This window comes from Paramormyrops kingsleyae, chromosome 2 (assembly GCF_048594095.1).
Source record: "Paramormyrops kingsleyae isolate MSU_618 chromosome 2, PKINGS_0.4, whole genome shotgun sequence".
Lineage (NCBI taxonomy): Eukaryota > Metazoa > Chordata > Actinopteri > Osteoglossiformes > Mormyridae > Paramormyrops > Paramormyrops kingsleyae.
In genome coordinates, this window is record NC_132798.1 from 5,172,066 (window position 1) to 5,183,948 (window position 11,883).

An 11,883-nucleotide genomic window follows, 5' to 3' on the forward strand; every position below is an offset into this window, starting at 1 on the left:
TTATGTTTGATGACTAACATGTGGCCGTATAAATGATCGCTGTGTCAACCTCAGTATTATTTAAATGTCTTTTATGATTATTTTGTTCTCATGTCCTCTGCAAACAGCTCCATGTATTATTACACGGTAAACGATTCCTCCTTTCTATTCTGAAGGCTGCGGTGAGGCTGAGGACAGTTCAGCCCCGCGTGCCAGCTTGTCTTGTCTTTGACTTGGCAGCTTCGGCATAAGCAGGCTCTGTGGCGAACTCCAGCGCCAGCAATCCTCCCACACACCGTGCGCTAATGAGGCTAAACCCCAGGCCCTGCAGGTGGCACTGTTGCTGCAATGCAGCCAGCTGCAATTTAGTGCTCCAGTCTCTCTGCTCTGGGCTTTGCCCGGATTCTTGCTTGCGTTTTCCTGGGCTCTGGCCATTTCCACTGTCTCCCACCCAAGTGCAGGAGAGGGACAAACCCTTCAGTGAGGAGGTACAGTCACATTTGGCTCATGCCCTGAGTTTGCTTTGTTTTACCTTTTCCAGAATATACAAATAAGACTCAGCTCATAGCTGTAACCAGTGGATTACAGCAATAACAATGGTTTTCAATTATTTCAGTGGCTTGAGTCAATTGGCAAATACTTTATTCTGCTTTTATTCATCCTTTCATTACTCAAGGCCTTGTTTTAACCAGTTTTCATAGCTACCATGCTTTGAAGCCTCTCATTCAGTGAGGCCCCCCGATGTTTAACAATCTGCACCACCCGCTGTTGTCATTTTGGCAGGATTTGAGTGTAAAACTTGAAGTAAAACTTTAAATTAGAGCATGATACCTATAGGTATTTCTTATAAGAGAAGGCTAATGAGGAGCTAGCTGTCATGAGCACAGCGTGGTTCTGCAGGTTATGCCTCTGTGACTGTGATCACTGGGTTGCTGGTCCAAATCCTCTGGTCGACAGAGTAGGCACGTCACCTTTGGGTCATCGGGCAAAGCCCTTGAACTCAAAAAAATGCCCCTGCGATCTTCTCATAAGCTGCACTGACATGTATATGTCTCAGAGCAAGATGGGCTACACGGAAACTGAAGAATTCCTAAGTTTGAATACTGTCATTATTTATTTCAGTTGTGAATGGATGAATCATGTGAACAGTTGAAAGTGTTCTCTCATGTTCCTGTGTGAATGTTAGGAGTGTACCGGTACATGTATTCGTCTTGAATTTTTCCAGTAAGGCTCTTTCTGTTAGGTACGCATGTGTACTGAACAAATGCAGCAAATGTGGAACATTTGTGTGTTTCTGTGTTTCCCCTGGGCAACATTTAGAAAGGGACAGATGATGTCTCGCCACTACGCATGTGTGTGTACCTCCTAATACGAAGCTGCAAGCTGTTAATGTGAATACAATTCCCATGCTGGGGGGCTGATTTGCCACACAGTTTGCAGGTTTCCCTGCCCAGACACACCTTATTCAGCTCACCAGCCAATCAGCAGGTTTAGTAGGTGTGTTTGAGCAGGGAAATCTGCAAACTGCTCCAGGACCGGAACTGGGGAAACAGCCTAGTGTGTTAAGTCCAAAACATCTCTACGGCTGTAATCACCATTCTCCTCGTGTTTATTGTCTGACAGAAGTTCTGTTGTGAGACGGGATTTATATGGCAGAAAAGCTGTTTTTGAAGCTACGTCGAAATCATCAGTTCTTTGTATGAAAAAAAGAGAAATATTGTATGTATATAAGGCAATTTAGCGACTTTGGGGGGGGGGGTTCCTTTCCCTGTCGTGTGTGGAGTTTGTACATTCTACTTGTGTGTGGAGGTACAATCTAAAGACATGGGGTTAGGCTAATTGGTGCTGAATTGGCTGTAGTGTGTGTGTGTGTGTGTGTATGTGTGTGTCTGTGTGTGTGTGTGTGTGTGTGTATGCTTGTGTGTCCTGTGATGGATCCGTATTCTGCCTGGGATGTATCCTTGCCTCACTTCCTGTTGCTAATATGGTTCGGCCTCTGACCTCGAGAAGGATAAGCTGTTAGAAGACGGATGGATGGAAAATGCGGTTCAGAAATCCTTTAGTTTTTATTGTGTACATTGTAGCACTGTTTGTCATTTAAATCTGTGACCATTACATTGCATTTATTTAGCAGATGGGTTTGTCCAAAATAACCCGCAGGTGAGCTTGGAGACAGACAGCAGGTCAGCCAGTACCTGTGGAGCAGTTGGATTTAAGGACCTCGCTCAACAGCAATAGGATTATTCTGTCACAACCTTCTGGACAAGTAGCCCTACCCTGCTGACCTTTCAAATCTGAACTTTATTACTGATAGTGGAAGTTCCAGCTAGATCCCAAGGAAAAACATACTCAAGATTATAAACTGGTAGCCTTTCTGAGATGCAGCTTCCTTAAATACTTAAATCTGCTCTCTGCTCCCCTTATTTTCTTCCCAACTACTTGCAATATGCTGCCTTACTAAGGCCAACTTTAAAGCCAATGACTTCAAACATTCCATTACTGGTGACTTAATGAAAGATGCCTTTACAGCTGCATTTGGACAAGGTGTGGACAGAGTATGAGACTGAATAAATGAGAATAAGTTAATATATCGAGAGCTCAGCATGTTGACTCAGCCTTGCTTTCCTGGCTTGCTGTCATTCATTCTGTTGAACGAAGCTTGTCTCTTACAAGCAAACCTATATTACATTTCTGATCTAATTTTCAAAAAAAAAAAATGCTGATGCATTTTTTTCTGGCAAGTCTGTTGCATGGAATACATACTGTACTAAATTGTGGAATGATTATTTTTTCCTGGTATATCTGTCATTATGCCATATCATTCATTAAATCTGAACCTACGGCAAGTTGTAAATAACAGAATACTCATAAATATTGTGGGGTTTATTCATCACAGTCATAAATGATTGTTAGATAAATATTTGCTGCCAAAACTTGGCCTTTGAAATAGCCAAGTCTGCCTGCGGTCTGTACTATTGGTATTTTGGTTTATATCATCTGTTGTTAATACTATTATGTGCATTAAGGTTTATTTTCTTCCAAGAACTAACCTTACAAGTCAGGCTTAAAATGATTCAAATTTTATGAGTTTGAATATACAAAGCTCAATTCTTAATGCTAATAGAAATTATACAATAAACAGAGAGGTATTTGAAATGATTTTAAAATGGAAAAGCAGCTAAATTGATGAGAACAAAAAGAACATTCACCTTACTGAGTAGAATGCCAAAATTGAGCTGGGCTGCATCCACCTATTAAACTTCAGACCTCAGGTTCCTGGTGGGACAACCAGGAACTCATCACAGGTAGCATAGGGCACAGGGAAGGGGTCCATGTCAGGATCAGTGCCCGTCTGCCTCTGTCCTATGTGTCTTGTACCATTTTGGCTTCCCCCCTCTCTGTCTTGCAGCCCATCAGCCCCTGTTCTGTTTCTTAGTTCCCCAGTTTGCCATGTAGCTCAATGGGTTCAGTTTACAGCCTCAGATGCTGAAACCCTCTGGTCATGAGTTTGAAGTAGGCTGGAGGCCAGCCTTACCTATTCTTTAATATTTATTGGTTTTCTGTTTCCTTAGCGTCTGTTATTGTTTATCTCGGTGTCCCTTTTTAAGGTTTACCCTGCTTGTGCCTGGTTTAATTCTGTTCTGCTTATTCTCTGCTAAGTTCCTTGTCTTTCCTATTGTTAGCCCTCAGTGTTTGTCAATGATCCCTAGTTCCTGTGCTTATAATTTATTCCCACTGTTGCTTGTTGTTCTGTGCCTTGATTGGTTGATTTTGTTATGGTCCACACCTGCTCCTGGTTAATCCTTATTTCTCTGTGTATTTAAGTGTCTGACTTTGTTAATTTTCTTGGTCAGTCATTGTTGTTGTTACTTTGTGTTAGTAGCTGTGGTTATGCTTGGTTAGTCTAGCTTCCAGTGTTTTGCTGTCTCCTAGTGGTTGCTTTTTAGTTAATTCCTGTTTTTCCTGTTTTGTTTTTGACCTGTATGGTCCCTTTATTTTTTGGTTTCAGCTTTGTGTTCTGTTCTGTTTCATTAATAAACCCCTGTTTATGTGAGCTGCTCTGTGGATCTGTAGATCCACCTACAGTATGCCATGCACAGCCATAACAGTACATCCTGGATGGGAAGCGTGTTAGTTCTGCATTATTATAATCCTGATGTGGTAAAAAGAAAGCTTTTGCCTTACCTCAAGGAGCAGAAGTTATATTTAAAAACCACATAACAATAATGTAGACCACCTCCAGCTGCCCCCACCTCCATTACCGTGTCCCCCTGGGCCAAAACTGTATAACTAAAATGTCTGTTTGTTTATTTGTTCATTCAATTGTTTATTGATTTATTCATTTGTTTGTTCATCGATTCATCTACCTGTTCATTTTTTATTTTGACCACTGGATTTAGTCCACAAATTATGCCACTATCTGCCGAATTGTGCGACGGTAGAGTAACCGTTACCTGGCTTTTCACTGCCTCACATTATTGGTATGTGCAGCAGGCAGTAGATAAATCTTCAGCTTGACTCCTCTGGGTGTTGTGTGTGAAAATGTTCTGTCCAATTTAGTAGTGTCAGAAACTATGCAGGAGATGCACTAAAACCATACTTGGCAGGTGAAGGGCATGGAAGGGTACCTAGCTATCTATCTTTTCAGCTGTTCAGAGGCAAGGGAAAGATTGCTATCTAATATGATAATTTTTCATCCATGACGTTGGGTGAAAACGAGTGGCTGAATTCTGCCGGCGCCCAAGTGGATTTATTTTAAGTGAAAGTTTTCTCTGCAGAAAGCAGGAAAATGCCACAAAAGCTTTTAACATCTGTTGCGATGCTAGGTCCCTGAAGTTAAGTATAATGGGTGGGTGGGTCTGTCATCCATTGTATTCTCATCTGTTTTGTCAGTGAGCAGTACGTTATGTCACTGACTATTTTTTCAAAAAAGACATGGGTGTAAAGGCATTTTCTTAATGAAATTTGTCAAAAAAGTAAATGCTGCCATTACAAGGCCTTGTAGCTGACGTTCCATTTATTCCATATTTTTGTAGTAATCATTGTGTATAAAATGCACGTTGACAGATCTTAATGGCTGTTGAACGGCTGAATTAAAAGCATAAAGTAGATCCAGAGATGTTTGATAATTTTTTGGTATTATACAGGCTACATGAAAGGGGTCCAGTGGTGCTAATGAAGGGTTCAAACAGCTGCAGTAGGTCACTGTCCCAGTGCCCTTCGGATTAACTGCAAAGCAGTGATCAGTTGCAAAATCTTTCACCAAGTTAAGATCACCCAATGGCATAATGTAAAGTAGACAGTGAGGTTCTTTTTCTTATCAAATTAATAAAATATTAACATAAATGTAATCATAATGTTTTTGAGCCGTTACACTACATGCATTAAATAAACTTCAATATGCTATAAAATGCATTTGCATTCCTCCAGACTGACAGTTTAATGCAATAGTAAAGCTGTCACCTTTGTTCTATATGCAAGCAATTTCAAATGTAAATGCATATATGAAGAAATATCACAGAATGTCATGTATACTTTTTGTATCTGACAAAACATTATGAAAAAAAACAAAAAACAAAAAACATCTTTCAGGAGATTTTTCAGACATTAATTTCAGAATCTGGCTTTCTCCATATGTTAAATCAGGAATGAGGGAATACACTGAATTTTCACATATGTGTACTTTATAATTAGGGAGGAGTTTCAGTCAGAGACAATTTCAGTCGCACATCATGTTGCATGAGCACTAATTTACTGACTCACTTCTGATTCATCTGCCAATCAACAGCTAATTTCTCCTGCGAGTGCTTCTCCTGTTTTCCTCATGCCGCGACTCCTCTGCAAGCAGCACATTGATGTCGTAGCTACTGTAATCAGTGGCGGACACATTTACAACAGCAAGCTAAATATTCCTCACTTTCTCTGCAGCGCTTTGATCATGCAGGCAGGAGCTCAGCACCAAACAATCTGCCTGCAATGCCTGTGTTGCACAGGGATGATTTATTATCAAAAAGTTTGATTTCACAATAAAAAAGAAATGGAAACATGATGAAATGTGTGCTGTGGAATTAGATTTATTGCTAGTGCCAGGCTTTATTTTTAAGTATTACCAGTGTGTGAGGATCTCTTTTATATGTGTACACATTCTGGAGATGGGCCAATATTATCTTATTTAATTGGAAAGAACTGGATTTTAAATCACTGATCTTACAAGGTTTTTTTCCACTTCAGTTATTCATGCATTTCAATGCAGAGGCTAGATTGTTTTTAGCAGGTTTGTGTTAACTAAGAGTGGGATGTAACAGGTCTGCCTAGCTATGATGCAGTTTGCAGATAGGCGAGAGACTCTGAACAAAGATAATCATAGTCTTTTCAGTGGGAATATCCAATAGGGTGCGTTAGAAATGACCACAGACCACAGTCCTGCTGCAAGGCAAGGTATTTCAGCTTATGGCTGATATGAAAATAGCAGTTCTGCCATTAGTTTACGTACTTGTATTAATATTTCTGTTTTGATATGGCTGTTCTTCATATATAAGATGAAAAAACGTTACATTCACACAAATTTTTCCATTCATCATCTTGCTGAATAATAATGAGATTCAGATGCTACCAAGGGGCTTATTTTCATGCTTCCCGTCCCCTGCGCCGTTTCATTAGAGCTTCGAAGCACAATCTGCTTCAAGCAAGCAGCATTTTGTTTCCATGACGACTTGGGGTGTTTGGTTAATATGAACCACTTAATTACCAAACCAGCTGAATACTTCTGGTTGCTTTTATGGAACACCATTCATCTGAATCAATTCAATTGCATTTTTAAATTGAAACGGTTCATGCTTTGTTGTATCGCCAAGACATGTAAAATAGTTGGTGATATTTCACCCATGAAGCAACCAGAAATCTCTCACATTCAAATGAGCACATTTTCATATTAGTGAGTGACACTTCAGCTGGTTTGCTTATTAAGTGATTTCTAAGAGGCAAACAGACCAAATCTTCATGGAAACTTACTTGAACCAGTCTGCATGGTGCAGCCTTTCGCAAACGGTGAACACACAGCCACTGAAAGCAAGACAATGGGATAATGGCACCATCTGGACAGTGCGGAGATTTCAGTAAGCCATCTTAACGATGTTCCAATCACGTTCCAAGTCAAGCCTCGTGTCTATGATGCGGGGTCTAGAGTCAAGTCCCAAGCCAGTGGAGTGTGGTGCAAATATTTGGCAAGTTAAAACACCATTTTCTCTCATTAAATCTGCACAGACCGCACATTCAAACCAATCTCTTTTATTTGTTATCGTTGCATTTCCATAATGTGAGCAGAATGGGCATCCCTGTGTTCAAGTATAATGATGGAACAGCAAAGATGGAGACAGAAACGATTATAAGGAAGATGACTGTGTGATTGCCTTTAAAACAGATAAGGTTTGAAATGCTTCTCAGTGAAAATTCACTTCATTGTCATGATTTTACTTGAGTGTCAAGAAATTTGGCCAGACGTCCTAAACCTGAAGTTTGAATTAAAAACAGATTGCTCAACACTGTACGAATGATGACAATCCATTATTAAAGCACCTTTGTAAAGTAGCACTGACAGATCATTATACAGGCAGATCGTTAATAGGCAGCAGTTACAGCATTGCAGGAGCTCAGCAGTGTTTCATTCCTTAGAATTCTGTATCACAAAATGAGTGTTATCAGTTCCTTCAGAGATTAATTTCATTGATACAGGAAATGTTTAAATGGAACTTTAATATGCTGATGCTATTTTTGCTGCAAAGTAGTACATTCTATTCGTAATACAGCACTTTAAAAACCCTGAGCTCTTTCCAACTCTTTTATCACTGCTCATCAACAGATTGAAGCTGAACTTAACATTGTCTGCTTGAAATGAACAGGTCTATTTTTACTGTGCACTTCTATGCTAATTTTACAAGCACATGGTAGCTAGACTGTGGATAGTACTTCCATAATGGGGCACTGGGGAAATGATATAAATCAAGTGATTCGACTCATTGAGTCGTTTATAAATGGTTCACGTGTTTGTGTGGCTTTGTATTTGCTTGACACTTGATGTGCACACAGTTAATGCATGAAACACTTTAGCAATAAGAAACATCTGTCAGCCGAGATGATTTATGACTTAACGTGGGAATAGAAAAGGGTGAGGGTACTTAGGTGCAAAGAGTATAATTAAGATTCTGTCAGAGAAGCAGATTAACAGGGTTTGCTTGTGTGTTTGTGGTATTTCAGTGTTTCTAACACTTTTGGCAAAGTATGTGAATGACAGTGAAACCTGGAAGGGTGTGACTGGGAGGAACAACCTGTCCAATCTGAACCCAAGCGGTGCTCTGTTATTGGATTCCTGTGTTAATGACAGCATGTCCATAGTGAACACCATGTTCGACCATAAGGGTGTTCATCAGTACATCTGGCACCAGAGCACCCTAAGCCGCAGTTCAGTGATCGATTTTGCAATCGTATCTTCAGATCTGTCTGCATGTTTTGGATGCTCGGGTGAAGAGAGGAACTGAGCTATTAACTGATCACGACCTGGTGGTGAGTGGGATCCAATGGTGGGGGAAGATGCCGGATAGACCTGGTAGACCCAAACGCATAGTCAGGGTGTGCTGGGAGCGCCTGGCGGAGGCCTTTGTCCAGGAGATCTTCAACTTGCACCTCCAGCAGAACTTCTCCTGCATCCAGAGGGGGTCAGGGGACATTGAGCCTGAATGGGCAATGTTCTGGGACTCCATTGCAGAAGTGGCTGTGCGGAGCTGTAGCCATAAGGTTGTTGGTGCCTGCTGCGGTGACCTAGTAGTGGACACCAACAGTAAAAGAAGCTGTCAGGCTGAAGAAGGAAACCTTCTGAGCTTCATTACCTTGCAGGACTCCTGAAGCAGTTGACAGGTACCTGCAGGCCAAGCAGAAAATGGCTTTGGCAGTTACTGAAGCAAGAACTTGGGTGTGGGAAGAGTTTGGGGAGATCATGGAGAAGGTTTTTCTGTCACCCTCGAAAAAGATTCTGGCAAACTATCCGGCAACTCAGGAGTGGGAAGCAAGACTTCACCCATGCTGTTGACCTCAAATGGGGAAAGAGTCAGGCAGTGGAAGGAGTATTTGAATGACCTCCTGAAAACCACTGATTCTTGAAAGCTCTTGAGGTGGTTGGGCTATCTTGGCTGACACGCCTCTTCAATATGGCGTGGAGGTTGGGGACAGTGCCTTTGGCTTGACAGACTGGGATGGAAGTCCCAGTCCTTAGGAAAGGGGACCAGAGGGTGTGTTCCAACTTCAGGGGGATCAAACTAATCAGCTACCCTTGGAAGGTCTATACCAAGGTACTGGAGAGGAGGGTCTGCCCATTGGTTGATGTGGTCTTGTTGGCTTCATCGGGCTGTGACCTGCAGCAGGCACTGGGTCTAAGGCAGCCAGGACGAGGATCAACACCTTCAATCTGAGGCCATGGTTCTCGACCAGAAAAGGTTGGATTGCCGTCTCCTGGTGGGGGTGAGTTACTGCCTCAAGTGGAGGAGTTTAAGTATCTTGGGGTTCACGAGTGAGGGAAGAAGAATATCGGAATATCGATAAGAGTGGAATATCGACAGGCTGATCAGTGCAGAGTCGGCAGTAATGTGGACACTGTTCCGTTTTGTCGTGGTGAAGAGAGAGCTGAGCCAGATGGCAAAGCTTTCGATTTACCAGTCGATCTATGTTCCTACCCTCACCTATGGCTACAAGCTTTGGATAGTGACCAAGTGAGTGAATGAGATCATGGATACAAGCGGCAGAAATTCGTTTCCTTCATAGGGTGTCCGGGCCCAGCCTGAGAGACAGGGTGAGGAGCTCAGACATCCGGGAGGGGCTCAAAGGAGAGCAAAAGGAGCCAGTTGAGGGGGTTCAACCATCTACGTAGGATGCCTCCTGAATGGCCAACCAGGAGAAGACCCTAGGGCAGACCCAGGACATGTTGGAGAGATTATATCTCTCGGCTGGCCTGGAAACACCTTGGTATTGGTGGACATGTGACATGGGCGTTACGGGCATGTGGGGTTTTGTTTATACCCTCGTGCCTTTGGTGTACAAGCCGGGATCGCTGGACTAATTAATTGCCTTGGCAATTGCGGCGCCTGAACGATGTATGGGAAATTGGGATTGGTTGGGGAAAGTGAAGGAGGAGGACCGTATGAGAGAAAAGGCACCCTGGAAGGAGAAGGGGAGAAAAGGACACCGGACGGGAGATCGAGAAGAGCGCACACCGGAGGGCGGACAGCGGAGCACCCCAGAAGGAGATCGCGGACGCCGAGAACTGGGAGCGAGAGAACCCGGAAGAGACACACAGGAGACACACAGGAGACACACGGGAGACACACAGGAGACACACGGGAGACACACAGGAGACACACGGGAGACACACAGGAGACACACGGGAGACACACGGGAGAGGGGTGCCTGTGCGAAAGACAGCGCTGGGACGGAAGGGACGCGGCGATCGCGTCTCGAGGCGCTTTGTCGGGGAGGGAGTCGCCTGGACGTCGGAGCGGGGGAGAGTAACTGGCCACTCCCCCCGCAGTGAGTTAAGTGGAAACCCTGTTTGCCTGGACAGACCCATACATCGGGTCGGCGCCCGGTCTGGGCTCCGTCTTAGGGTTTCGTAGTTAAGGGGTGTTAGAGATTAGGATATCACTTCTCCCCGTAGTGGATACCGCGATATGGTGTTTGTAGTGGGTGTGCACGGGTGTTTCGATTCGCGTGTGCGATTATTATTGCGGTGCCCTGTGGGGGTGGTGAGTGTGTGGTAGCGTGCCTTTGCTGTGATAGTCTCGGTATCCATATAAGGTGATTGTGGGTCGTGCCTTGGCGGAATCTGTTTTTGCTCGCCCTGTTTGTGTGTCGCCCTTTTAGGCTCGGGCGGACGGAACCGGGCTAGTGGGGACCATCTACTGCACGGACATCGCCTGGCCCCGCTGATTCGAAAGTGGGTCCTGAATGGACTTCAATTAAGTTTTATTATGTCCTTGTAAAATGTAAAATTTAAAAAGGATCAAATTATTAAATTATAGCGTGACTTGATGGTGGTGCACGTGTCTCTGCTCTCGCTTCTGAGTATATGATTGTCATTTAATTTCTATTGCTTTTGCATGCTTTATATTGATTTTTAATGCTTTTCATCATTAGGTAGATATAGGTATACAGATAGGCAATCATTTGTGGGTCTGGAATGGATTAAATTCATATATATTATTTCTTGTTGGGATATTCGACTTGGACCTCGACCAAATCGCAGCTCAACCAGCCTTCTGGAACGAATTAAGTTTGTGTTCCAAGGTACCACTGTAATACTTTTTGGTTATGATTATTGTACATGTGTTTTAAAAATGCCTGGTAAGTATTCAGTATGAAATGTCTTATTGATCTTGTGAAACACCTTTCTTTGTCTCAAAGTTCTTAGCTTAATAGGGTCTTACTCTACAAAACGTCAATAGATCTCATAACTTATAGAAGAGTGTCAAAAAAGCTCGGAACCTCAGAATATGATGGTGGCAGTCAAATAAAAAAATGTTTTCGCACGTAATCGTAGGGAACTGAGTGTGTCACAGCCGAGCATGTGGCAGCAGCTGTGACGTTCCTGCAAAGGTCTGCATAGCTAGAAGGCAACACTGTGGAGGGATTTGGCAGCTTGTAGTTTGTCATGGAGCTGAATATTGACGTTAATGTCAGCATGCGGATGGAAATAAATTTTATGATTATACCATTATAATCATCATGTGGTATATTTCTTCTAACATAACTATTCTGGCTCATATTTTGTGTTAAGTAGTCCTACAACCAAAGAGAAAATGTAAAATTATGTGACATTTCCATAATTGGTACCCATAACCGCAAAAGTCATCTATTATTTTA